At 50.0% G+C, this 25,972-nt stretch overlaps 1 pseudogene; it reads right to left on the bottom strand.

Annotated features, from left to right (window-relative positions):
- The window catches only part of LOC144790940 (myb/SANT-like DNA-binding domain-containing protein 2), a 43,006-nt pseudogene extending 18,436 nt beyond the window's left edge, over positions 1-24,570 (bottom strand).
- Positions 24,571-25,972: the final 1,402 nt, after the last annotated feature.

Genomic DNA, 25,972 nt, shown 5'->3' with positions numbered 1-25,972 from the left:
TTTTAAAACATGTCCTACTTTTTAATATACAGCACCCTGCCTTATGGCTCGAGAGGCCTACTTTAGGGGTTAACATATATACATTAAAAATGTAGGTCTGGACTTTTTCATTAGTTTAAATGGCAAAGTAGAGTTAGCAGTTTGAAATCTAATCTGCCAGCCAGCAATGGGTGGCTGGGAGTCCTGATTTGCCTTGTTACATGTGTGGTAGCATAATGAGTGCTTCAGTCAATAAGGGACACTTTATCTTACAGACCCCAGGTACCCATGGTACCATATACCAAGGACTTATAAGTAAGTTAACTTATGCCAATTGTGGGTGAGCCAATTAGATATACACACTTTAAGGGTCAGAGCACTGGGACTGAGGTCTGGTTAGGAGGCCTCAGTGCACTCTCAGAGTTGAAAAACCAGCAGCATCTGGCCAAACCCTTGGAGGTGGTTATGCAAAAAGAGACATTTCCTCACATTCTCTCATTTGCAAGTAATCACCCCCCCCCCACACACAAATGAAGGAGCACCATCTTAAGATAGCCCTGGTACTACGGTGTACCAGTACTATCAGTATTTAGGAAGTCTGCAGGCCCTTCCGTAATACCATAGTTCCCCTGTGGCGCAAAAATATGGGCGCACACACCTGTTGTGTCTCCTGGGCACTGCCTGTTTTACAGCCTATGGTGTACAAAAATAAATATGTTCCCTTCATGTCCACTTTTCACTCTTTATATTTTGCCATATGAATTGCTCTATCCCCGGTACACCATGAAAAACCATTGTAAGCTGCAGCTCAGTTGTTGGCTCTGGGTACTTCAGGTTCTCGGAGAACCTACAAACCCTATATATCCCCAGAAGAAGGATCCACAGGATATTGGTGGGTGGAACTGGCAGAGTTTTACTCCGTAGAATTCTGCAGAGTTACCTAAACATTCCGTGAGATTCCAAGCTGATAAACTGATCTCAGCGGTGGGCACTAACAGGAGATTCGGATTACTGGAGGATTGGTTTTTACTCTGTGTATATGCTTCTGCACACATGCCAACATTTTGAAATTGGAAAGAGGGCAGAGTTGAAAAAAATCAGTGTCCTCTATTTTCTTCTTTAACTTTATTGAAGCAGAGGTAATTTTAGTAAGGAGACTGATGATATAAAGCTTTTTTTGGTTTAAAAAATTGGGAGATCCAGCCTGAATCCGGCCTGTTGGCATGTAAGGCCTCTCTGATGCCGGGGAGCAGAATGCTCTAGAGGTTAGCTGCTCACCAGATTCCTATGCTTCTTTTCATGACCCTACCAGACTCGCACGCTCCTTCGTGGTCTGCACCCATAAAATCAGGCCATGGCCACTCTCGTGCCTCACCTGCTCTCACTGTAGTCTGCCCTTTTCACCCTATCGACCTCCCCCTAGTTTGAGCACATTGCAACCCACCAAAACCCTCTTCAAGTGACCACTCTCCGTGGGGCCCCTTTTAGTAGCACGAGTCCAGGGTTTCGAGGCCCAACCTTCACCTTTCAGTTACTCCAATAAACAATACTCAATTATGTTGATCAAGTTGGAGAAAGTTGGAGAAAGCAGGAGCCAGCTCATTCAAAATTCACTACCCTCCAAAGGTCTCCAAAATATCTGCAAAAAATTTCTAGCACAGTACCCAGATAGAGTTTCCATGCACCCCCTTTGCTGATCAATACCGTAGAGGGCATTATGGGAAGCTCAAAACAGACCTCACCTTCCACATTCATAACTTCAAATACTGGACTGATAATTTCCACAGCAAACTTATTGTTGCATCATCTTCCCAATGGCTGCCAGCTCTGAATTGCTCCCTTCTCTCTATTCAATGTATCAATCACTATCTCAATTTACAAAAACTGAAAGATAATGATTCAGCCAACGGCCATATGTCTATCTTTATTGGACGACCTATACCCAGCCCTACTTAGGAAGGTATCATAAGTCTCCACCATCACTCCTCCTCATGCACAGCTCAACACCTACTTTAATATTTCTGGAAACAACCACCCCCTTGCTTCTACATCAGCCAGCACTCACAGAAACATATACATGCTACTTCTCCTTACCTCCACACTTCACTAGCTCATGGGAATTTGAGTACTCTGATGCAGAAGTCCTACCTACTGCAGGATCGCAGCTCTTCATCCGTCAATCAACCAAACCTGCTCCACTGACCTTCCTTATGCTCTACAACATCTCTCCAAAATGACTCACGCTCGGGATCTAGGGGTCCTATACCATATAAGATTTTCCTACTCAACCCTCCATCCCAGCTTGCTATCAGTATTGATGTTCAGCTCTCTTGTGTCCCACCTTGGGATGTCTTAGAACCTGCCATGCCCCCAAACATACCACAATAAAACTCCACCACCCATCCTGAGGCCACAGAGTACACTCCATCCCATAATTTGATACATTCCTCCGGCATGCTTCACCCCCCAGCACCATTATCCATCACTCAGAGAATGCTCCATACACACTCTAAGCACCACTCTGTTCTCTCTATGCCTTATCAGCACCTACATACCTCAATGAACAGTCACACCTTATACCTCTTAACTCCTGAAACACTCGCTTCCCCCTCAATTCCTCCTACTGCAATCCCATTAATATTGAACCGAACACTCCATCATACAGTATGACACCTTGCTACACCTCCTCATGGTCCCCCAACACCCTATCAATAACTACACCCATACATGACCAGCCATACTTAAAGTCACAAAGCCCTCACAATATTCACATTCCCCTCCATTCCCACCTCAGTCTCATACATTTTACAAACACTGTTCACAACTTACTACACACACCCTATCTCCTTCACTACTCCTTGATGCTCCCCTCAGCTTCCCTACACTAATCTCTAACAATCTCCTCACATACACCTCCAGATTTCAGAACACTCAAAACCAAGAAGCAAAGTTCACCTTGTCCTAAGCAAATTCCTGTCTGATCTCTCCCAGGGAGATATTTTTTAAAACATTATTTTTATTGATTTTAATGCCAGAGAATATAAAAGAAATGTTACAATGACCTACAATAGTGCGTACATACATCTTTGTGTCTACCTAACTTCAATGTAAATAGGTATCATTGGCCACACAGTCTCTGTTCATTGACATTGAATTGAAATGTACATAACAGCAAGTAGGAGCATTCTTCTAATAAAAAATAACATCTCCAAACCTCCCTGTGGAATGGCTGCCAATCCTCACTCACATGCTTTTGTGTTTCCAGGGGCACCCCCAGGCTTTATATGTAGGTTTTTCTATTAAACAGCACAAATCCATTTCCACCCTCTAGGTACTCATGGGGGTGCTTCTGATTGTCTTCATTTACAAGCAATATCTCTTTCTGGGTGCACCCAGGAAGATATTGTCAACTTACTTACATGTTATGATGCCTCCATACACTCACCCAACTTAACTCCTTAATCTCCTACTCCTCTTGATATAAAAAGAAAATACAGAATTCCGGCTATTTTATCAGCTAGGGCCAAACATCAGTTCCACTTAAAGATGGCATTAGCTATCTGGAACATTATTCCCATTAGTGCAAAACCCCTCATCATGATTCACACCAAATCAGTCACATTGACTCTACACTGCATTCTCCATAATTGTAGATCAGCGGTGAAGCACCTGCTGGAAATTGCGAACACTATTTCACACTACTACTAAAGCTCACAAACCCCAGGTTTAAAGATCCATCACCACAACATAATGGAACTCCTGCCTCTTTCAAACTACCTCGCTACCACATCATCAGAAAATACCTGATAGGGAGGAATGGGGAGGCATCATAGCCATTTTCAGAGATTCCTGAAAATGCAGAGAAATACCCAATGGCTTATTTTCATCCTTCAAATGCCTGCCTCTGGAACTACACATACAATAACATTTCCCTCTCATATAAAATTACAAGTTTTACCAGTAAGGTGATAATGCAGCCTTTATTGAGAAATTCATAGATCTCGTATTTAACCAATCAATGCAATGTAACAAACGTCAACCTCTATTGGGTTATCAGTAATGATTCAGTACTAAATCACTGCTCCTCCTTTCTTTCTGGAAATTATCTTATCCAACCTAACCTAAGGCCAACACACATCAAAGGGGCTATCTAGACCTAATAATCTCCAAAGAAGACCTTCTCTCAGTGGATGAGCACACAGCAGTGGACAGGTCTGACCATCATCATATCACTTTCACTCTGTGGCTGTAGCATTGCGTCACCCTGGGTCAACTGAAAAGGGTGATAACCTGGCATTGAGACACCAAAAACGGGGATGTTAATTATCTTAACAATTAGTCACACACCACTAAGGGGGAAGAGGAAAGACTCCTACATCAACCTCCCCTACAAATATCCAAACACACTAAAGAGAAGTAGGAGTATTTGAAATCACGCTGTTATACATGGTAGCACACGCTGTATTGTTTAAAACTGCCCTCACCCACAAATTGTGGCTTGCTTCAACATAGGGCTTGCTAAACAACACCCCTGCATAGACCAATGCCGGGGTGGAAAAAAAGGGAGGGTGAAGACAATACAAACATATAATTTTTGGAGATAAATAAAAGAAATATTAGTGCAGAACTAGAGTTTATTCCTGGACTTCCCGGTCAGAATTAAAATAAATATAGGATGGTGGTGACAGGGATTATTAGTAGCACTTGACCTCTCCTAACTCCATACATGTCGACATGTTCCAGCTTGTTTTATGTAGCCCTTACGCGGGTCTTTACAGCTTTCATCAGGACCTAAGATAGCCTTTATTCTCCTACTTTCCTACCTTACTGTAGTAGGCTGAGGATGTACGTATTCTAGTCTCGAGCTGCTTATACACACTACAGTAATACCGAGTTTCACAGCTGTTGAAGTTCGAAAAGGCACATGAGCAATGGCGGCTCACTGTAGTCAAACATTTGTAAAGGTGAGGACGCCGTCCATGTACTTCTTGGTGAGAAGTACAAGGACGGCGGCCTCACCTTGACAAATGTTTGACTACATTGAGCCATGTGAGGCCGCCGTCCTTGTACCCTATACCCTGTGGGTCGGATAGTCTTTGCCTCTGTGTAGTTAACAGAATTACATTTTTCCATCACGCCAGCTGGGATATTTTTCATTCTATGTCAGGACCAGAACGCACTTTACTAACAAAGAGGCCAACTGAGCAACCTGTTTGATCCAGATTTATTTAAAAGGGGGGTCTGGTGATCAATTACAGGCAAATGTGTATCTCCTAGGGGTGTTTGCTGCCCATACCTGTTCCTTGTATGCAGAAGATGGGTCCTGACATCTTCTCCTAATATCCACCAGGCAATGAGATACAGAAGGTTGTCCCAAATCATCCAATGGGTTTCTCCGCCAGAGCTCCGAAGGATGCCCTGAAATGTTGAGGTACAAAAGGGGGTGGTGATGTACGGAGCATCTGAACCAATCAAACACTCACACCCAGTCAAAAGATCTGGGTTTAATCCATCACCGTTAAAATGTTGAGAACATCATTAGACAGTCACATGACATCCCCAGAAGCAGTGGGAACCAAAGTTGCTATCTCCAAAGTGGCGTCACCAGAATCATCTCCACTTGTTGTTGTTTAACTTGTGTTGACGCTCTGGTTATCATGATGAATGGGGTAAAAGAATAATTCAACCCTTTGCCCCAGTCTTGGGATTTGAGCATTCGGCCTGGACACAAATATATATGTAAATGGAGTCCCCTATCTCTGGCACAACATCTGGAAAACTTGAAGATCCAGTCTTTAGTCACTGGAGTCCCTCAGAAATTGTGTATTCCATTCTACATTGGTGTTCGAACTGCCCAGCAGATGTATCACTGATACCTCTTTCCAGGCGGTAATGCCAAATATCCCTGGTGATCTCTCCAGTGCCTTGGATCTCGTTCCTTCCAGTTTGTTGACATATTGCACAGCCGAGACACAGATCATCTTCAGAAATATGCAGCACTCTCTTTGTCAGGCTGCAAATGATGAACAACCACACTATTAGCTCAAGGCAGTTTATGTGAAGATTCCATTTTTTTCTGTGACCATCTTCCTCCAATGAAAATCTCCCCACATCTGGTTTCCCAGCCCCAACAGCTGACATCCGACTCCATCCGACTCCATGATGACCTCAGGGATGGATTAGAAGATTGCTCCGCTGGTCAATGCTTCCATTTGGTTCAGTCATCAAGCCCATCTCCATCCTAGCGTGTCTTGTTAGTTAAATCTCTGCTGCGTAGGACAGCCCTTTCAGCAAATGCTCAATCTTGAGTTGTAGTGTAGTAGCCCCAGAAATATAACTTTGAATACGAAAAGAAACCCACTAATCTTGCCAGCATCTGCAGTGAAATGTGATCTGCTGCAATCAGCTTTTTCAGCGCCCCCTTGATCATGAGTATTTTGTTAGTGGGTAACTCCAGAGTCACTTTGAGAAGTTGGTCGTAAAACAAAGTAATTCCAATCTTGTTTGAGGAGTAAAATCTTACTTGGATTGATTGATCACTAATCCCAGATTTCCCAGAAGGGAAAATGTCACCTGGGCTCGATTCATCAGCATAGCCATGTCTTGTGCCAAATTGATCATGTCGTCAAAGTAGATGATCAATCTGTGGCTTTGTGTCCGCAACCATACTGGCTTCAGTAGTTTCCTGAACACCACAGGCTGAACAGAAGTCCAAAGAGCAACACTCTGAAGTCCCAGACTTTATTTCTGCAGAGAAACTGTAGAAACCCCTAGTGTTGAGGGAAAATTGGGATTGTAAGATAGGCATCCTTCAGGTCCAACCTGATCATTCAGTCCCTCTGACAGAGACGATCCTTCAAAAGATGGATGCCCTCCATCTTGAAATGTCTGTAGACCAACCATTCAACTCTTTCATATTTATTACAGGGCGCACCCCATTCTCTTTTTTTACAATGAAAATATGCTTAAGAATTCTCTCAGATGTAGAAAGGATTTTTCTATAGTAAAGTTATCGGAGGAAGTTGAGAAGTTTCCCCTTAGTTCTGATCAGCCCATTGGGCTTCAATCTGAGTGCAGCAGACAACTAGGGCCCTCACCCTCCCGGGAGAGGTCCATCAGGGAGGCTTGAAGTATGTATGCAACTTCCGGACCTCACCAGCTCTTTAGGCTGGTTAGCGCCTGGTAACCCAATGGGGGCCCTACCTGCATCAAAGCAATGCATCTGTGCAGACTTCTTTAAGAATACTTGGCGGAAGAGTTCTGCCACCTCTGCAATATCACTCACATTGCTGTGTCCACAGATATGAAAACTGACATGTCTATCACAGAGATAAATTCTGGGTCGAGATCGTATGCCTCTGTTACCTTCTCCGGCCTTAAAGAAATTCCCTTCTGAGGCTAATAGTAATATTAGGTAGTCCAAACCTGACAAATTCAGTCCTTGAGAAATCTACTCGCCCTCTTGCTATAGCGAGTCATATTTAATCAGGGCAAGGTATTTTTTGGGGCAGTAGTTTTGGTGAGCTGATAAAGAACAGGTGTTCTCTCAGAAAGTGAATGAGCAATAAAGATGTCTTTAAATCTTGTTTTTATCTAGCACATTTGCTCTGAGTTCAGAGACAGAGGTTAAATGTCAGTGTATAAGTAATGCAAAAGTTGGGCAGAATGCTGAACAATGCAAACATTCACCCCCATTGTTCTTTTGCTCACCACACAAACCCAGTTTGGACCCAGCCCTATGCAAATCAGTCTTGACCCTATTCCTCATGGGAACAGTCTGACTTGAACTGCCAAGCCACGTCCCCCCTGAATCAGAAACAAGCATCCTGGGACCGGTTTCAGGGCATCACCCCTCATTAGCCAGGCTAGCTTGAATCCAGTGGTGCAGGGAGCACATGACCCACGTCTGGGCATACCCTTCCTACTTAGGGTGACAAATGCGAAAGAAACAAATACAGGAGGGAATGCTGAACAATGCAAACACTCCCCGACCAGTCACAAAGATTTGGGTTTAATCCATCGTTCTTTTCCTCACCACGCCACCCCAGTGCGCTAACAAATCATGCTTTAGTAATACATTTATTTAAAGTGAGTTTTTAAACAAGAACTGAGATACATTCCTGCCCCAGTCCTAATGACAATGTTATTAGTGAACTAAGAGGGAGGTCAGGGGTTAAGTGTACATGGAGCAAAAGTCTAGCATATTAAATCGAACAAAATAGTGTTTTGTACAGCAGAGTTGCAGAACTTGAATATTTGAATGCGCTCTCTTGTGATAATGATAATAAAGGCGGCTCTGTAAATTAAAATATTTGCTAAGATCACAGTTTGAGACCATATTACAGGTCAAGTGCATTACAGTTAGGTTGAATAGATTATTCAAGTCACTAGACCTGAACTTTTTGGGTTTCGCCTGCCGAAAGGCTGCGCTCTGCGCAGCCTTTCAGCGCAGGTGAAATCCTATGTCGACACTAAGCACTTCGGGAACGTCCCCCGGCTCTCATTGGCTAGCTCCATAAATGGAGGCTAGCCATTGAGTGCCGGATCTGTCCGTCAAGGCCGGACCAGATTCGGGGGCGTTCCCGAGATTTTTTCCCAGGGCGGAGTTACGTTTTTTCCCGTTCCCTCCCCTTTCACTGAAAGTGAATTCAGATGCGCTGTCCATTCCCGCCCCCTCCGTGTCCTCTCCCGCCCCCTCCCGCCGTCCGTCCCGCCCCCTCCGTGTGCCTTTCCGCCCCCCCCCTCGCTGTCCTGTGCACGTTTCCCGCCCCCTCCCGCCCCCTCCCGCCGTCCGTGTCCCCTCCCGCCCCCTCCCGCCCCCTCCCGCCCCCTCCCGCCGTCCGTGTCCCCTCCCGCCCCCTCCCGCCGTCCGTGTCCCCTCCCGCCCCCTCCCGCCCACTCCCGCCGTCCGTGTCCTCTGAGGCAGAAGTGGTGGTCGGTTTAAGTGAAGGAGTCTGTGATGGGAACCTATGGACAAGGTTGCGTTTGGAGAAGCTGAAGCGCATACCATAACTCGCATCTAGCAATCCAAGACAACGCCACCCGTCACCGCTCAGAAGTCGAGGCATTATGTGGGCCAGCAGTCACGCGGGAGAAAGGGCCATTTCCTGCAACAGAGTCCAATCCACGGTCAATGCAAACTACATTATTGCGTTTCACTTAGCTTGTTAAGGTACGCTTATAATTTCATATCCGATTCATTTTTATGTAATTAAGAAAACTGGAATCTGGTGGTACAATAGGAACGGAGGGTGAGATTTTGTACATTTTGCTCAGTCATCTAAGCACGTTTAATCTTGTTTTTCTTAATATGGGTTATAAATACTTTATGTACTATTACTAGTAAAAAGAATCTCAATGATAAATTTGTTCAAAACGAGAGCAGTAGATTAATTTATCATTTTTACTGTTCTCTTTTCTCAAAAGAACACGCCGGTATGTTTTTACTCAGCAGCTGTTCCACTTTTACTATTTTTATGCATCTCTGAAAATGGCACCTGCTTATTATGCACGGCCCACTTACCCTCAATATGTTCTGCATACACTCAGCTACAGTGAGCAAAAGAATGTTGAAAACGCTCGGAAAATGTTGCTGGCCTTATATTATATGCGCTCTATTTCTTAAAGGGTAAGACTGACTGCAATATTCAGTTGTGAGCTTCATTCACTATCCTACTATTCCCGCCCCCTCCGTGTCCTGTCCCGCCCCCTCCCGCCGTCCGTCCCGCCCCCTCCGTGTGCCTTTCCGCCCCCCCCCCCTCGCTGTCCTGTGCACGTTTCCCGCCCCCTCCCGCCCCCTCCCGCCGTCCGTGTCCCCTCCCGCCCCCTCCCGCCGTCCGTGTCCCCTCCCGCCCCCTCCCGCCGTCCGTGTCACCTCCCGCCCCCTCCCGCCCACTCCCGCCGTCCGTGTCCTCTCCCTTCAAGAATGCTTTGAAGGGCTCAGGTGCCGCGGCGTCAGGCAAGTCAGCAGAGTCCTGTGGGGCAAGGGAGGGGAAACGGGGGTTAGGGTGAAGCACCGTTGGCATGGTGCGTGGGAGAGAAGGCCGGAAGTCCCGCCCCCGCCCGGAGACGCATGGAGCCCCGGAGGAGAAGTGCTGGATGGTGCGGGGCTCCCGTGTGCTGAGGGAGCCCCGGGGGAAGAGACGGCAGGAGCGGAGTTGTGTTCCTCCAGCTGACGGAAGTCCCGCCCGGAGACGCATGGAGCCCCGGAGGAGAAGTGCTGGAGTTGGGCTCAGCTGCCACACGAAGCCATTGGTCATCAGAATGAAGTATGTACCAGAGAGAGAGAGTGCCTGTATGTTTTAAAATTAAGACTTCTGTGCCATATGTGTGTTTTTAGACAGCCTGCATGACACGCACTGGTGCAAGTACTCTTAGGTAGAGGCGGTGACATACCAGTAAACCATGGCCAGGGCTGACGGGCGTGCAACTATTTATGAATATAACTGCTCACTCTCTCAAAAAGTGTATTTTTTTTGAGAATACAGCTTACAGTCGGGCTCTGAACTAGGCCATGTGTACTTCAGTCAGCCTCTCTTCCTGAGGCTTGCCCTGCCCCACCCCCCTCCCTCCGATGCCTTACTGTGTCGTATGGTAATGGCTTAGAATAGCAATAACATGTATTTTCAGCCTCGGGTAAATAATAAATAATGAGCGGGGCTGCGAACCCTGCTATAATCCGCAAATTGATTTTTATTAAACTGCTCATTGTGTCTTTTTGAAATAAAGTACAGTCTGTGTCCGGGTTGTGACCCCTATGGGTGTAATGTCTGATATTTATGTTTCCCTCGTTCTAATTCCATGGTTTTGATTTGCGGAAAAAGTGTCACACCTAGTTTTTGAAATGTCACTCATAATTACGCTGAAATTATGAAAATGTCACACAAAGCAATCTGAAACCTTGGCAGCTATGAACCACTACTTTAAAATCCCTTAGTTAGGCATCGTCCACTTTACCACAGAGGGGGGAGAGAAGTAATATACCCATAATCCCTCCTATGCAGGCAACTTTTCTATTCACGAGGAAGGGTGGAAATATTGACACAATCTGGATCTCAGTGGTGGGCTTTTATGAGCTAGATTTGTGCAAGTCGTTCCCTGTCACCCTCCCTTTATATCTTAAAGGGCACAGTAATATTGTAGCTCATTCCAAAATCGCTTCACCTTACACCCTAGTTAGTGAACTCCGTGTGCCTATAAAACAGGACTGACTCATGGAAAGGTTACCAGTGTCACAATAACACCAGTCATCCAATCAAGGCTGCAACACTGCTTCCTGGTCTGTTGTTCTTTAATAATAAGATGGCTGGCACACAATGGCGGGGCCTGTTATTTTGTCTCTTAATTGTGCTCACCGTCCTTTTTCCCCAGCACCCTCCCCTCTTCCAAGGGGCGGCAACCTGAGGGATAGCCCCGGGCGCCACAAGCTCTAGCTACGCCCCTGACAGGTCTTGATGGTAATAGATATGAAGCTTGTAATCTAATAATCTAGGAGAATATTAGTATGAATATTTACCCCTTTGGTCATTTCAGAACCTGATTTTCGATCAAGTAATACAGATTCTCACATTACCTTGTACATAAATCGGAATCCTGGTTATGGTAAATACATTCTTTTTAGTCCTTAAAAGCCAAATATTAATATTCTGAGTGGGTGTGTGTGGCTCTGGGTGGGTGTGTGTGTGTGTGGCTCTGGGTGTGTGTGTGTGGTAGTAATTGCTGTCTGCTGAGCTCGTCCGTAGGGTACAATAGGTCTCACATTTGCAAGAGATTAAGCTAATGGCAATGTAAATGACAATGCCATTTATTTATCTGTTTTCAAAACCAACACATAAATACAAAATTTGTCATTTACAATGCCAATAGCTCTAACTTTTCCAAAGGCGAAACCATTGCATTGTAAATGCTTGTTTATAATTTCTCAAAGGTTGTAATTACAACCCAGGGAATATAGGGGGGGTCTAAAGTTGAGAGGGTAGACTCAAATCTGGGGAACAGATTGCTGCTGCTGATTCATCTGACAGGAAAAAAATGCAGAATATTTGAAGAGCACACCAGCCTTTATCCAAAATGGTCGACAGGACTCTTCCAGACCTGAATAACTGAGTGAAATGAACAGTACTTAACTAAGTCTGCCATGAGCAGCAAAAAAGAGGATACTGAGAGAATGACAGACCTGGTCACAAGTGTATGGAAACCATCTGTTGTTGATGACATGTTTACATACTCATGTGAGTTGTAGTTTTTTGGTTGGCTCTGATTATGGGAAAGAATAATCAGAGCCATTGGTCTGACATAAAATTTGTATTGCCAAAGATGTCCTAATTGACTACAAATTGTTTTCACACTAAAATGCTAGTTGGAGAGCCCCTGTCTCTACCAAGAAAATGAATGTGGATACCCATAAAGTGAATACAAAATAAATATGGATAATTGTAAATGGAAATGCAAAAAATAAATGTCATAAAACCGGGACCCTTAATTATGTTTCTTTCATGTTTTACTCATCTAGGCATATTACCTATAGAAGGCTTGCAATCACAATCTGTGCTTAAAGGCGCCCGCAGCACGGACGCATGAGCAGGGGAAAGAAAAGATCAGCACCAAGCAGTTTGATCGTAAGACTGGACTTGGCTAGCAAGGACGATAAATCAACAAGATGAGAGTACTTGACTCTGGATAAAACAAACACCACCAGGGGATCAACACCTATGAATTAGCTCCTGGAACATAAACGGTCTGGGTAACAAAACATTGGATAAAAACCTTCTGGACTACTTTCAAGGCTACAACCTTATCCAGTTACAAGAGACATGCCTAGAAGAACCCTTCCATTTATTTGGTTACAAAGCCCATCACACCTCAGCAGTGAAAGGCTCTAAATGTGGATATTTAAAGGGAGGTCTAACAATTTATTCATCAATAAAAACAATAACAGCAACTAAAGACGTTGACACCTTCACATCTCCCCCAAATGCAATTGAAGCACTCAGAGTGAATATACGGGATGGCAACATGAAACAACAAATACAACTCCTAAACATCTACATACATCCTCATGACAAAATCAAAGGAGTCAAAACGGTGGGGGCAGAAATAACCAGGCTACTCTTAGAAGAACCAACGTCCAACCTACTGCTGACAGGCGACTTTACTTGTATTTAATGGGGCCACAGAAGAGGGACAAGCTACTTGAGGAACAACACACCGCCTGGAATATCCCTTGTCAGGAGCTGAGTTCCAAGAAGCAATAATCAGGACTCGCTAAGAACTTTGTCAAGGATCTGGAACACCTAAGCTTTGTGGCACTAAATGGGTGCTTCCCGGGTGACCAGCCCCCGGTGGCAACCTTTCACAGCGCAACCTCAAGTACGCTAATAGATTACACCTTTGTATCTTTATCACTCTTCAGCATGATTACTGGCTTACAGGTAGGGACCCAAGATCGAAGTGACCATCTGCCACAGGAAATCTCTACAAGAATATCTGGATCAACCACCAGATTAGTCCCTGAGTCCATATACACTGACAACTTCAGGAGGATTAAAATCAAAACCAACCATTCCAGATGAATTACTGGCCTCAGCAAAGTCATTATGGGAACAATGACAAAAGACCGGCATAAATGTGATAACACACTGGGAACACTTTATTAAAACACTAGGAGTAATGGACATGACAAGTGCTCTTTCAGCTTCGGTTCATTAGTCCTTCAAGAGAACCACTTTTCTACTTCTAAAACTCCAAATCTCTGCAAGCTCAAGAAAGCAATAAATAAAACATTACGCAGGCTTCGGCGTACAAGGCAGGATCCTATCATACAAAGGGAGCTATTGCAGCTAAAAGCGAAAAAGAAAAAAGCAATCTTGCGGGCAAAATGGGAATCCGATGAAAACCTGTGGGCTAGACTATTATACGATTCAAAGTCTAAAAACAGAGCAAGATTCTGGCACACAATACATAGCCTAGCCAACCCGAATGTTCAAAGAATCAACTCAAACCTGACAGAGGAAGCCTGGGCCACGCACCTGCTCCATCATTTTAATTCAGTACAGAAGCAGAGCCCCCACAATATTCCTGAGGTAACCCCTTTCAATCTAAATGTCCCACCAGGAAATGGTCATCTTTCATTCACAACTCACCAGATTAAGAACAGGATAGCTAAATACAAGTGGGAGGACGCCCCGGGCCCCAACGGGATTCCACCAATCCTATTAAAAAAAGACCCAAAATACTGGGCTTCTATATTCCTACCGCTGTTTGTACAATTGCTGGAGGAGACATCCTCCCGGACTACTGGAGGGGTCAATCATATCCCCAGTATACAAGAAGGGGGGCAAGAACTAAGCAAATAGCTACAGGCTTGTGTCTTTAATTGATATTGAAGCGAAATATTTTGTTGGCCTCCTTCTGGAAGACCTTATAGCCTGGGCAGACGGAAAATCAATTGTGCCCATCAATCAAACGGGCTTTTGCAAGGGCATGGAAACAACTGCGAACATACTTGCCCTGTCCCTATTGGTAGATGGGGCCAAATTAGCAAAACACCCTCTGTTCATTTATTTTATCGACTATTCGAGAGGTGCAAACTTTGGCGCAAACTCAAGGATAAGAAAATACCATCTGTTCTCCTAAATCAGCTAATACTTCTTCACACAAACATGTGGGTCCAAGTTAAGCTTGGAGATTGAAAGTCCCTATCCAGGAAAATCCCAACAACCATGGGGCTTAAAGAGGGGTGCGTCCTGGCGCCGACGCTTTTCAACTTGTATATGTCTAACCTATCAACAGAATTAGACATTTGTAATTCACACGCGCCAAAGATGGGAGGGGTCCTACTCTCCAACCTCCTGTATGCAGATAACCTTGTGCTGGTTAGTCGAACCCCCATTGGCCTTCAACACTTATTAGACACAACCAGTCGATATTCAGCAACCAAAGGTCTAACCATTAATGATGACAAAACAAAGGTAATGAGGATACATCCAAAAAAGGGAACCTTCAATTACTGCTGGCATTTGGCTGACTCAATAATAAAAGTAGTTGACCTATACAAGTACTTAGGTATGATAATAGACAATAAAGGCACATTCAACTTACAAAAAGAGGCCAACAAAAGAAGAGGCAACTCTATTACGGTAGCAATAAAAGCTACCACAGATAAAACTGCTGGCTTAAGCCTTATCCCACTGCTACAAGTCTGGCAAGCAAAGCTCATTCCGGCAATCACTTATGGGAGGGAGTGCCTGAGGGGAAGAGACGCAGCTATTCTAGATAGCACTGTCTCAAGAGCGGCCAGGATGTTAGACGGCGACCTGGAGGGTCGGCCGAGCACAGTGATCGCACAGACAGGTAACTTCCCCCCCACAGATGGACACCACACAAAGATCAGGGTAACACCTTTTATAGGCACTTCTGGTAGTAGAGTGGTGCGATACAAGGCGATCAGGACACGATGATCCTCTCAATTCTAGTCTCTAGTAAGGGAAGGGGGTAGCGGGACAGTCTTGGTACCTACGGGTACTGAGGTGTAACGGTGATAGCTCACAATCCTCGAGCTCGGTGTTCGGATGGGTCGGACCGCGGCAGCGCCGGCAGGTCCCGAAGAGGTCGTAGGTGGCAACGGGCCGCGGCAGCGCCAGCAGGTCCCAACGAGGATGAAGGTTACAACGGGCCGCGGCAGCGCCAGCAGGTCCCACGAGGATGGAGGTTACTACGGGCCGCGGCAGCGCCAGCAGGTCCCACGAGGATGAAGGTTGCAGAGGGCCGCGGCAGCGCCAGCAGGTCCCACGAGGATGAAGGTTGCAGAGGGCCGCGGCAGCGCCAGCAGGTCCCACGAGGATGAAGGTTGCAGAGGGCCGCGGCAGCGCCAGCAGGTCCCACGAGGATGAAGGTTGCAGAGGGCCGCGGCAGCGCCAGCAGGCAGGACAAGAGTTCACAAGGCAGGGCTGTGGCAGCGCCAACAGTCCGTCAAGGATGAGTTCTTCTCGGTGTCTCTCGACTCCAGGATACAACTGCCTTCCTGTCCTGGGGCTGCCTCAGTTATAGGTCTGGCGCCCTTTGATGTCCGGACCCTCGCTCTTGGAGGTCGGGAGGTCTGGGATGAGGGAGTCCAGACACCCAGCAGGGGGGCGGAGCCAGCGCCCAAGGAGGTTGGGGGTGCTCGGCACCTGGCGGGGGAGAGCCATCGACACTTCGTACTCCCATTGACCTGCCAAGTGGGCCGTTCACCTCCTGGGTGGAGGGTGGTGCCGGGATGTCGGGGCCTGGCCAGGCCCAGGGTTGGGGTCAGGCTGAGGCCGCGCGGCCGCGTGGTGCCGTGTCCAAGATGGCGGCTGGGCCGGGCAATGGTGCTGACGGTGGCCCGGGCCCTGTCCTGCGGGGAGGGAGCGAGCCCTTCACGTGGCCTGTCCAACATGCGTCCCCCCCAGCTGAAGGCGGGGAGAGTCACCCATCTTCTTGGGGACTTTCCTCGTCGAGGCGGAAAAAGCGGGACAGGCCATCCGCGTTGGCGTGGTCTTGGCCAGGGCGATGTTCCACAGTGAAGTCCATCCCCTGCAGGGAGATGGACCATCGCAATAGTTTGGGGTTCTCCCCCCGCATCTGCATGAGCCATTGCAGGGGCCGATGGTCCGTCTGTACCCGGAAATGGGTTCCGAAGAGGTATGGCCGGAGCTTCTTGAGGGCCCATACCACCGCGAAGGCCTCTCGCTCAATGGTGCTCCAGCGCTGTTCTCGGGGCAGTAGGCGTCTGCTGATGAAGGCCACTGGTTGGTCCACTCCTTCGGGGTTCAGTTGGGAGAGGACGGCCCCAATACCATGGTCGGAGGCATCGGTCTGTACGATGAACTCGCGGCTGTAGTCGGGAGCATGGAGCACAGGAGCGGTGCACATGGCGGCCTTCAGCGTCTCGAAGGCTGCTTGACAGTCGGGAGTCCAGTTGACTCTTTTTGGGTGGTTCTTAGACGTGAGCTCCGTGAGGGGCCCCACAATGCTGCCATAGTCCCTTACAAACCGCCGGTAGTATCCGGTGAGCCCCAGGAAGGCTCGGACCTCGGTTTGTGTCTCGGGGGGTTGCCAGGACTGAATGGCAGCCACCTTCAGTTGGAGGGGGGCCACCAGACCGCTCCCCACTTGGTGTCCGAGGTAGGTCACGGACCCCTGGCCGATTTGGCACTTGCTGGCCTTTATGGTGAGGCCGGCCTGTTGGAGGGCCTGCAGGACCTCTCTGAGGTGGTGGAGGTGATCCGCCCAGTGGCGGCTGTATACCGCGATGTCGTCCAGGTAGGCGGCGCTGAATTCTTCGAGGCCCGCCAATACCTGGTTCACCAGTCTTTGAAAAGTGGCTGGAGCGTTTTTCATGCCGAAGGGCATCACTCTGAAATGGTAGTGCCCATCCGGGGTGGAGAAAGCGGAACGTTCTTGGGCTCTGGGGGTGAGGCCGATCTGCCAGTAGCCCGCTGTTAGGTCGAAGATGCTTAGGTAGCGGGCTGCCCCCATGCGGTCGACTAGTTCATCTGCTCGGGGGATAGGGTGAGCGTCGGTTCGGGTGACCGCGTTCAGACCCCGATAGTCAATGCAGAACCGGAGTTCAGGGGTGGTGCCCGGGGCCGCGGCCTTGGGGACCAGGACGACCGGGCTGGCCCAGGGACTGTCCGAAGGTTCGATGACTCCGAGGGCGAGCATCTTGGAGACTTCTTTTTGGATGCATGTACGTACCCGATCCGGTACTCGGTACGGCCGGTGTCGAACAGGAGGACTGTCCCCCGTGTCCACGTCGTGCAGGAACCAGGAGGTGACTCCGGGTGCGAGGGAGAACAGGTTTGCGAACGGCAGCAGGAGGGCCCGGCAATCTTGACGCTGCTCTGGGGTCAGGGCCTCAGAGAGTCGGACCCCGTCCACCGAACCATCTCTTTCCCGGGTCCTCAGTAGGTCAGGGAGGGGCTCGGAGTCTCCTTCCGCGCCACTGTCGGTAGCCATCAGCAGGCTGAGTTCCGAGCGCATGAAGTGGGGTTTGAGCCTGTTGGCATGGAGGACCCGGAGGGGGTTCCGGGGGGACTCCAGGTCGATGAGATAGGTGACGGGGCTCCTGCGCTCGATCACCTTGAAGGGCCCCGTCCATTTGTCCTGCAAGGCACATGGTTCGATGGGGGACATCACCCATACCTGCTGACCCGGTTCAAACTCGATGGAGGAGGCATGTTGGTCGTACCACTTCTTCATGTCCTCTTGACTGGCCTCCAGATGGGCTTTAGCGATCTCCCTGAATTTCCGGGTCTGATTACGGAGGGTCAGGAGGTATTTGTAGACGTCCGGAGGGGTCTTTAGGGGGGCCATCTCCCATTCCTCCTTCACTAGGCTGAGAGGCCCGCGAACGGGGTGTCCGTACAGGAGTTCGAAGGGGCTGAAGCCGAGGGACTTCTGGGGGACTTCTCGGTAGGCGAAGAGGAGGCACGGTAGTAGCACGTCCCACTGGCGGCGTAGGGGTTCTTCCAGCCCCATGATCATCCCCTTGAGGGTGCGGTTGAACCGCTCGACCAGTCCGTTCCCCTGGGGGTGATAGGGGGTGGTGAATCGGTAAGTGACTCCGCACTGCTGCCAGAGGGATTTCATATACCTTGAAATAAAGTTCGTACCCCTGTCGCTGACGACTTCCCGGGGGAAGCCCACTCGAGAGAAGATCCCCATCAAGGCTCGACCCACTACTGGGGCTGTTATCGTACGAAGGGGGACCGCCTCAGGATAGCGGGTAGCGTGATCCACCAGGACCAGGATGAAGCGATGTCCCTGTGCTGTTCGGGGGTCCAGGGGCCCCACAATGTCTATTCCCACCCTTTCGAACGGGGTGGTCACCACGGGGAATGGTTGTAGGGGTGCCTTGAGTTTGCGGCCGCTCTTCCCACTGGCCTGGCAGGTCGGGCAGGACCGGCAATGGTTGGATACGTCATTTCTCATTTTGGGCCAAAAAAAGTGAGTCACCAGGCGGTGGTAGGTCTTGTCTTGGCCCAGGTGCCCGGCCAGGGGGACATCATGGGCTAGGTTCAACAGGAAGTCTCTGAAGTGGAGGGGCACCACCAGCACTCGCCCGGCCCCCAGTTCTGCGATTTTCTGTTCGCTGTACAAGAGATCATTGTCCCAATAAACCCAGTGGGCCCCGGTGGTGTCTCCTTGGCTCTGGGCGAGCGCTTGCTGTCGCAATCCCTCGAGGGAGGGGCAGGTCTTTTGTTCCTGCCGGAATTGTTCCTGGGTGGGCCCCCCTTCTTGACGCCACTGAGCCAGGTCGGGAAGCTCGGGGGGGGGTGTGGACCCCTCTGGGGTGGGGTCCGGGTGGTCGGTCTGGAGGAAGTCTTCTTCTGGAGTGATCGAGGGCGGAGGTGCTGCCCCTTCTGGTTCTTCTGGTCTAGGGATGGTGCGGGTGGCCATGGACCGGGTGGTTACGCACGCCCAGTCCGGGAGACCCAACATCCCCAGATGCTCTCTTCTTTCCACAGCGGCCCACGGGGAGCTCTCGAGATCGTTCCCCAGGAGGCAGTCTACGGGGGCGTCGTCACGGACAGTTACTTTCAGCATGCCGGACACTCCTCCCCATTCGAAGGGGACGCAGGCCATCCGACACAGGCTCTCCGAGTTATCTGCCGATCGGACGGGGCAAAGTACGTTTGGTAGGATTTGTTCTGGGGTCACCAGGTGACAGCGGACGGCCGTCACACTGGCCCCGGTGTCACGCAGGGCCTCGGCCTTGCGCCCATTGATGCTCACCCATTGGCTGTACTTCCGAGTGTTGGCGGGCAGGGGAGTCCGCGGGACCATGTCTCTTCCTCCTAGGCATGCCAGGGTCATGGCGGCGGGTTCCCACTCGAACTGCTCCGACTCATAGGTTTCCGTGTCTTCGGAGACTTGTTCTTCTCCCAGGGCGGCGGCCGCCATCTGGCGGGGCCCGGGGGCCTGGTTCTTCGGGCAGGTCGGGTCACTGGCATAGTGGCCGACTCGCTGGCATCGATGACACGTCACGTTAGCTCGGAACCCCGGGCGCATCGGGGGGTTTCCCCGGCCTGCTGGGGCCGGGGTGGCGTTAGTGGGTGCGGCCGGGACGGCGTCTCTGCCCCGGCCCGGGCCTCCTCCTCCTCCTCGGGGACGATGATGACCTTGGTTGGTTCTGTTCTGCTCATTCGGCCCACTCCGGGCCACTCGGGTGCTCTCCCACCAGTCAGCCTCGGTGGCGAGCTGCCGGGGTTCAGTCAATTTACTGTCGAGGAGGTGCTGCCTGAGCTCGACGAAGCAGTTGTTGGAGAGGTGCTCCCACACAATGATATTGAAGAGTTGTTCGTAAGTGGTTACGTTGTTACCCTTGATCCACCCCTCGAAGGCTCGGCTGAAATAGTTCACGTATTCCAACCATGTCGTACCTGGGATCCGGGTGCAGTTGCGGAACCTCTGGCGGTACATTTCGGGTGTAAGCCCATATCGACTGAGGAGGGCGGCCTTCATGTGGTCATAGGACGTCATTTGATGGTCCGGAAGCTGCAGCAGGGCATCACGACCCTCGTTGACGAATCTCCCCCATAGACCGGCTCCCCAGTCACTTCGAGCGACCCGGTGGGCGGTCATGGCAATCTCATAGGCCTTGAACCACTGCTGTATGTCGTCATTCCGGTGATATTCTCGGACCACATCCTTGGGGATGTGGACCTTCTGCTCGGTAGGACCCGGGGAGTGCGGTTGCTCGGGCACCCCTAGGTTTTTGTTCAGTTTGCGTATTTCTATTTCCGCTAGTTTGCACTCGTGCTCGTATGCCAGTCTTTTTTCTTCGAGGTCTCTCTGTCTCTGTTTTTCCTCTCGCTCTTCTCTGAGCCGTAAGTGTTCTAAGTTTATTTTTTGTTCCGCCAGTTTCAATTCTCCGTCTAATCTGAGTCGTGCCAAGTCTAACTCGTGTAATCTATTTTTTTCCCGCTCTTGGATCTCTTCACGGGAAGGGCCTGTTCTCCGTTCCTCCGTCCGGGTGGTGTTGACTTCCGGGGCTGCGGGGTCCCGGGGGGTTGCGGTATTTGTCTCTGCCCAGGCCTCTAGGGCGTTTTTGAAGTCTTCTTTTGTGCTTAGCCCGGTGGTAGCAATGCCTAAGTCCATGCAAAATTGTTTGAGCTCTCGGTGGTTGTATTCTTCCAGCTTTTCCATCTGGAACTTCTCCGCCGATCCGCTCTCTTTGGTCGTCATTGTGGTTTTAGTCGTAGGGTGAGTTACTGTCTGTACGGTACGCGTTGGTTCGGATCCCGCCGCTAGCCACCAATGTTAGACGGCGACCTGGAGGGTCGGCCGAGCACAGTGATCGCACAGACAGGTAACTTCCCCCCCACAGATGGACACCACACAAAGATCAGGGTAACACCTTTTATAGGCACTTCTGGTAGTAGAGTGGTGCGATACAAGGCGATCAGGACACGATGATCCTCTCAATTCTAGTCTCTAGTAAGGGAAGGGGGTAGCGGGACAGTCTTGGTACCTACGGGTACTGAGGTGTAACGGTGATAGCTCACAATCCTCGAGCTCGGTGTTCGGATGGGTCGGACCGCGGCAGCGCCGGCAGGTCCCGAAGAGGTCGTAGGTGGCAACGGGCCGCGGCAGCGCCAGCAGGTCCCAACGAGGATGAAGGTTACAACGGGCCGCGGCAGCGCCAGCAGGTCCCACGAGGATGGAGGTTACTACGGGCCGCGGCAGCGCCAGCAGGTCCCACGAGGATGAAGGTTGCAGAGGGCCGCGGCAGCGCCAGCAGGTCCCACGAGGATGAAGGTTGCAGAGGGCCGCGGCAGCGCCAGCAGGTCCCACGAGGATGAAGGTTGCAGAGGGCCGCGGCAGCGCCAGCAGGTCCCACGAGGATGAAGGTTGCAGAGGGCCGCGGCAGCGCCAGCAGGCAGGACAAGAGTTCACAAGGCAGGGCTGTGGCAGCGCCAACAGTCCGTCAAGGATGAGTTCTTCTCGGTGTCTCTCGACTCCAGGATACAACTGCCTTCCTGTCCTGGGGCTGCCTCAGTTATAGGTCTGGCGCCCTTTGATGTCCGGACCCTCGCTCTTGGAGGTCGGGAGGTCTGGGATGAGGGAGTCCAGACACCCAGCAGGGGGGCGGAGCCAGCGCCCAAGGAGGTTGGGGGTGCTCGGCACCTGGCGGGGGAGAGCCATCGACACTTCGTACTCCCATTGACCTGCCAAGTGGGCCGTTCACCTCCTGGGTGGAGGGTGGTGCCGGGATGTCGGGGCCTGGCCAGGCCCAGGGTTGGGGTCGGGCTGAGGCCGCGCGGCCGCGTGGTGCCGTGTCCAAGATGGCGGCTGGGCCGGGCAATGGTGCTGACGGTGGCCCGGGCCCTGTCCTGCGGGGAGGGAGCGAGCCCTTCACGTGGCCTGTCCAACACTCGCCAGCCCAAATAAAGCTAGAATTCGGCCTACGAACCAAAAAAATAGCCGGCAAAGGAGCTTATGTCAAGAGCTGGTACAGGATTAAACAAGCATTTACAATGCAATGGTCTCGGCATTATTAAAGGTAGAGCTATTGGCATTGCTCATGACATTTTTTTTCATTTTTTTTTTAAAAACATAAATAAATGGTATTGTCATTTACAATGGCAATAGGTGAGCATTAGAGAGTAGTAGAGAGTATTCGCGGACACAGAGCCACACACACAGAAAGCCACACACACACAGAGAGCCCCACACACACACAGAGCCACACACACACACAGAGCCCCACACACATACACAGAGCCCCACACACACACACAGAGCCCCACACAGAGCCCCCCACACACACACAGGGCCCCACACACACACACAGAGCCCCCCACACACACACACAGAGCCCCCCACACACACACACACACACAGAGCGCCACACACACACACAGAGCCCCACACACAGACACACAGAGCGCCACACACACACACACAGAGCACCACACACAAAAGTAATTTGCTTCTCCGCCCGAGATGTGAGATGTATACACAGGGCTGGCTGGGAGCTTACACCTCAGTTACTGCGAAATGGCAGCTTTGCATACGACAAACAAAAGTGAATTGATGCTCATTTGGGAACCCGGGGATAATGCCCTGAGCACAACAACATCTCTTTACGCCCGTTCCAAACTGGACCCTCAGTTTAACTGAATTGTTAATGACGTGTTTAGCATATTATTCAAGTGTACAAAAACTATGAGAACTCCATTTCCCAAAATGCTATTTTTCTGTGTTCTAAAAACGGCAACAAGGTACTCCTGCTCTTGCCAAATCACTTTGGAGTGTTCAACTAAAATATGTCAATTCATTAGATATTCATTATAAAACAGCCATAATACATTAAGGAATAAAGCGCATCGTGAAGGAATAAAGCGCCGCACAGACACTCAAATATTGCGCCTCGTGAAGGAATAAAGCGCCGCCCAGACACTCAAATATAGCGCTGCATGAAGAGCCGCACACACTCAAATATAGAGCTGCGTGAAGGAATAAAGCGCCGCACAGACACTCAAATACAGCGCCGCACACCCCCAAATAAATACATCTGCAGTGCTCGTCTAAACGGGGCGCCAGCGGGGGTGAATTGGTGATGTGGGTGGAACCCCCACTCACCCGGCGAAGCAATAAAAAGCGGAGGCAAGCGATACCACCCCTCCCTCCCACACACACACACCGAGCACACAACCTGCCCAAAAGCACAGAGCCCCGTCCGCAGACTCCCAAGTACCACAGATGTGAGTGACAGCTATGAGGAAAGTAGACAAGAGAGAGGGTGGTGGGAGAGGGGCACAGGCGGAGGGTGGGGGAGAGGGAGGGGAAGAGAAGAGGGGAGAAGGGAGACGGAGGTAGAGGCGGAGAGTGCAGAAGAGGATTTGGGGTGTTGGGCTTTCCAAAGGCTGAACAAAAAGCGTACACATACAAGGACGCTTTCATATTAAGAACTGCAGCTAAACATTAAAGAGGAAGAAGTTCAGACTACTAGAGCCTTGGATGCTCCGAACTATACATACAGGCGGGGATTTTACAAAACGGTATCTCTTCCAATAACAAACTAACCCTGGAAAAGCTAATTACGTGGTGTACTAAAACAAAAACCGTGCGCTCATCGCTCTTTATCTCACGACCCTTCACACTATAATTTCCCCCAATCCTTACCTTCATGCGTCCCCAGCATTGCGACGGAGTCCGCTCGTAGCCCAGTTCGGCTAGGGCTCGGGACACCCGCTCATACATAGCGGGGCCAGGAGCCTTGCTGGCAAATAGGGTGCCTGAGCCCTCCAGTTACTGGTAGTGCGCCTCCACCAATCGTTCGTTGTCCCATACGGCTATAAGCGCGTTGGTTTCTGCTGGGGTACAGGACAAGACGCGACAAGTAGCCGACGTGGAAAAGGAGACTGAGGGCGACGAGGTAAGGCCCAGACCACCGGCGCATCCCTATAGAGGTGACGAATGGCTTGTGGTAGAAGGCGCCGACAACGATGGGCGTCCATCGCTCAGCCCGGGTGAAGTAGGGGACATAGCCTCGCGCTTTGGAATCTTCAGTGGCGACGGAGCGGGATCCGATTGCAGATCCGACTCACAGGGCGCAGCCATGTTGCCTCCTCGGAACCAGCAGGAAGTTACGTCTGAAACTAGAAAACTGACTATCACTAGTAAAAGAGTCAGGGAGCCCTTTTTGTAAACGTTCTGGAGTATGAACCCACATTCCCTAAGAGAACTGCACGGCTGTTGCTCAGTTCTCAGCCCCACGCAGCCCCGTGTTTCACCTCCTCATGGCCTGGACTCCCAATTGTTGGCGCTATATAGAGGACGCGTGCATTGTTCAAATCCCACACTAGCTAGAAGGGCGGCTTTCACACATTCTGAGCCAATACATAGCTCGGTATGTTAACATACGTGCTGCTGAAGTCAAGCACCGTTTGTGAGACGTGAGTACATCCTTCCCCCGCCCTCCCTGCGGCCCCCGTACCTTCCAGCATGCTGACATGCATGGCGTCGTTGGCTTTCTTCGGGACGCTCAGCATGACTTCCAGCCCATCTTTGATGTCACCTATGCCTTCTTCGCAGCAGGTTAGAAGCTCCTGTGGGGGAACAGAGAGGGCACTGTACTTTAACCTCGACGGCCACCAGAGCCTCTGCCTTGTGCTCCACAGTCACACGGCAAGCTCTTAATGCGCCCTGGCGCGTGACAGGCGGTACATACCGCCCAGGGAAACCCGAGCTGCTGCCCCGCGTTTCTCATTGCTAACGACGCCCTCAATTAAGCTAATGTGTGTTTTTCAAAACAAGGGACGCGCAACAACAGCAGACACGCAGCATTTAGTAACCGGGATTTAACCAAAATGGCGGCCGCAAAGCTCCGAAAATTTCGGATTCGGGGGCGTGTTTTTTACGTTCTGAGTGACGGATGACATCACAGGGCGAAAGAACGCAAAAAACACGCCCCCGAATCCGAAAGAGACGGGGCTTGAATGGAGTGATGCCCCTCTCCTCCAATGGCTGGCCTCCGTTTAGGAAGCCAGCCAATGGAGGAGAGAGGAGCCCCCATACCTAAAAACATTAAATCTCTCACCGAAGACTGCGCAAGCGCAGCCTGACGGTCCTCGACCTAAAAAGGCTGAAGCAGGAACACTGAACTCCCTTCTATGGACCGAAATACACCTAAAGAGGGATTGCGCAGCTAAGAGCTATTTGACAGAATCAATAGATCATTTGGGACTTGAGGAACTCTGGGCGGCTCCAGGAACTTACCATTATTTCAAACAAATTGTAAATAAGACAATGACAAGACTATCCTTAGTAGAACACAAGCTCGCACTCACAGGGATCACTGAAATAATATCGAGGGACAGAATATCGACCAACAAAAATATCGTTGACAAAATATCGAGAGACAAAATATCGAGTTTCTATCTACAAACAGGTAAGTACAAAAATATCGAGTTAAAAATATCGTTTACAAAAATATAGTTGTAAAAAATATCGACTTTAATAA

The sequence above is a fragment of the Lissotriton helveticus genome, chromosome 11 (genome assembly GCF_964261635.1).
Source record: "Lissotriton helveticus chromosome 11, aLisHel1.1, whole genome shotgun sequence".
Classification (NCBI taxonomy): Eukaryota; Metazoa; Chordata; class Amphibia; order Caudata; family Salamandridae; genus Lissotriton; species Lissotriton helveticus.
The sequence above is the reverse complement of the archived record's forward strand: the minus strand, read 5'-3'. Positions and strand labels throughout refer to the sequence as shown.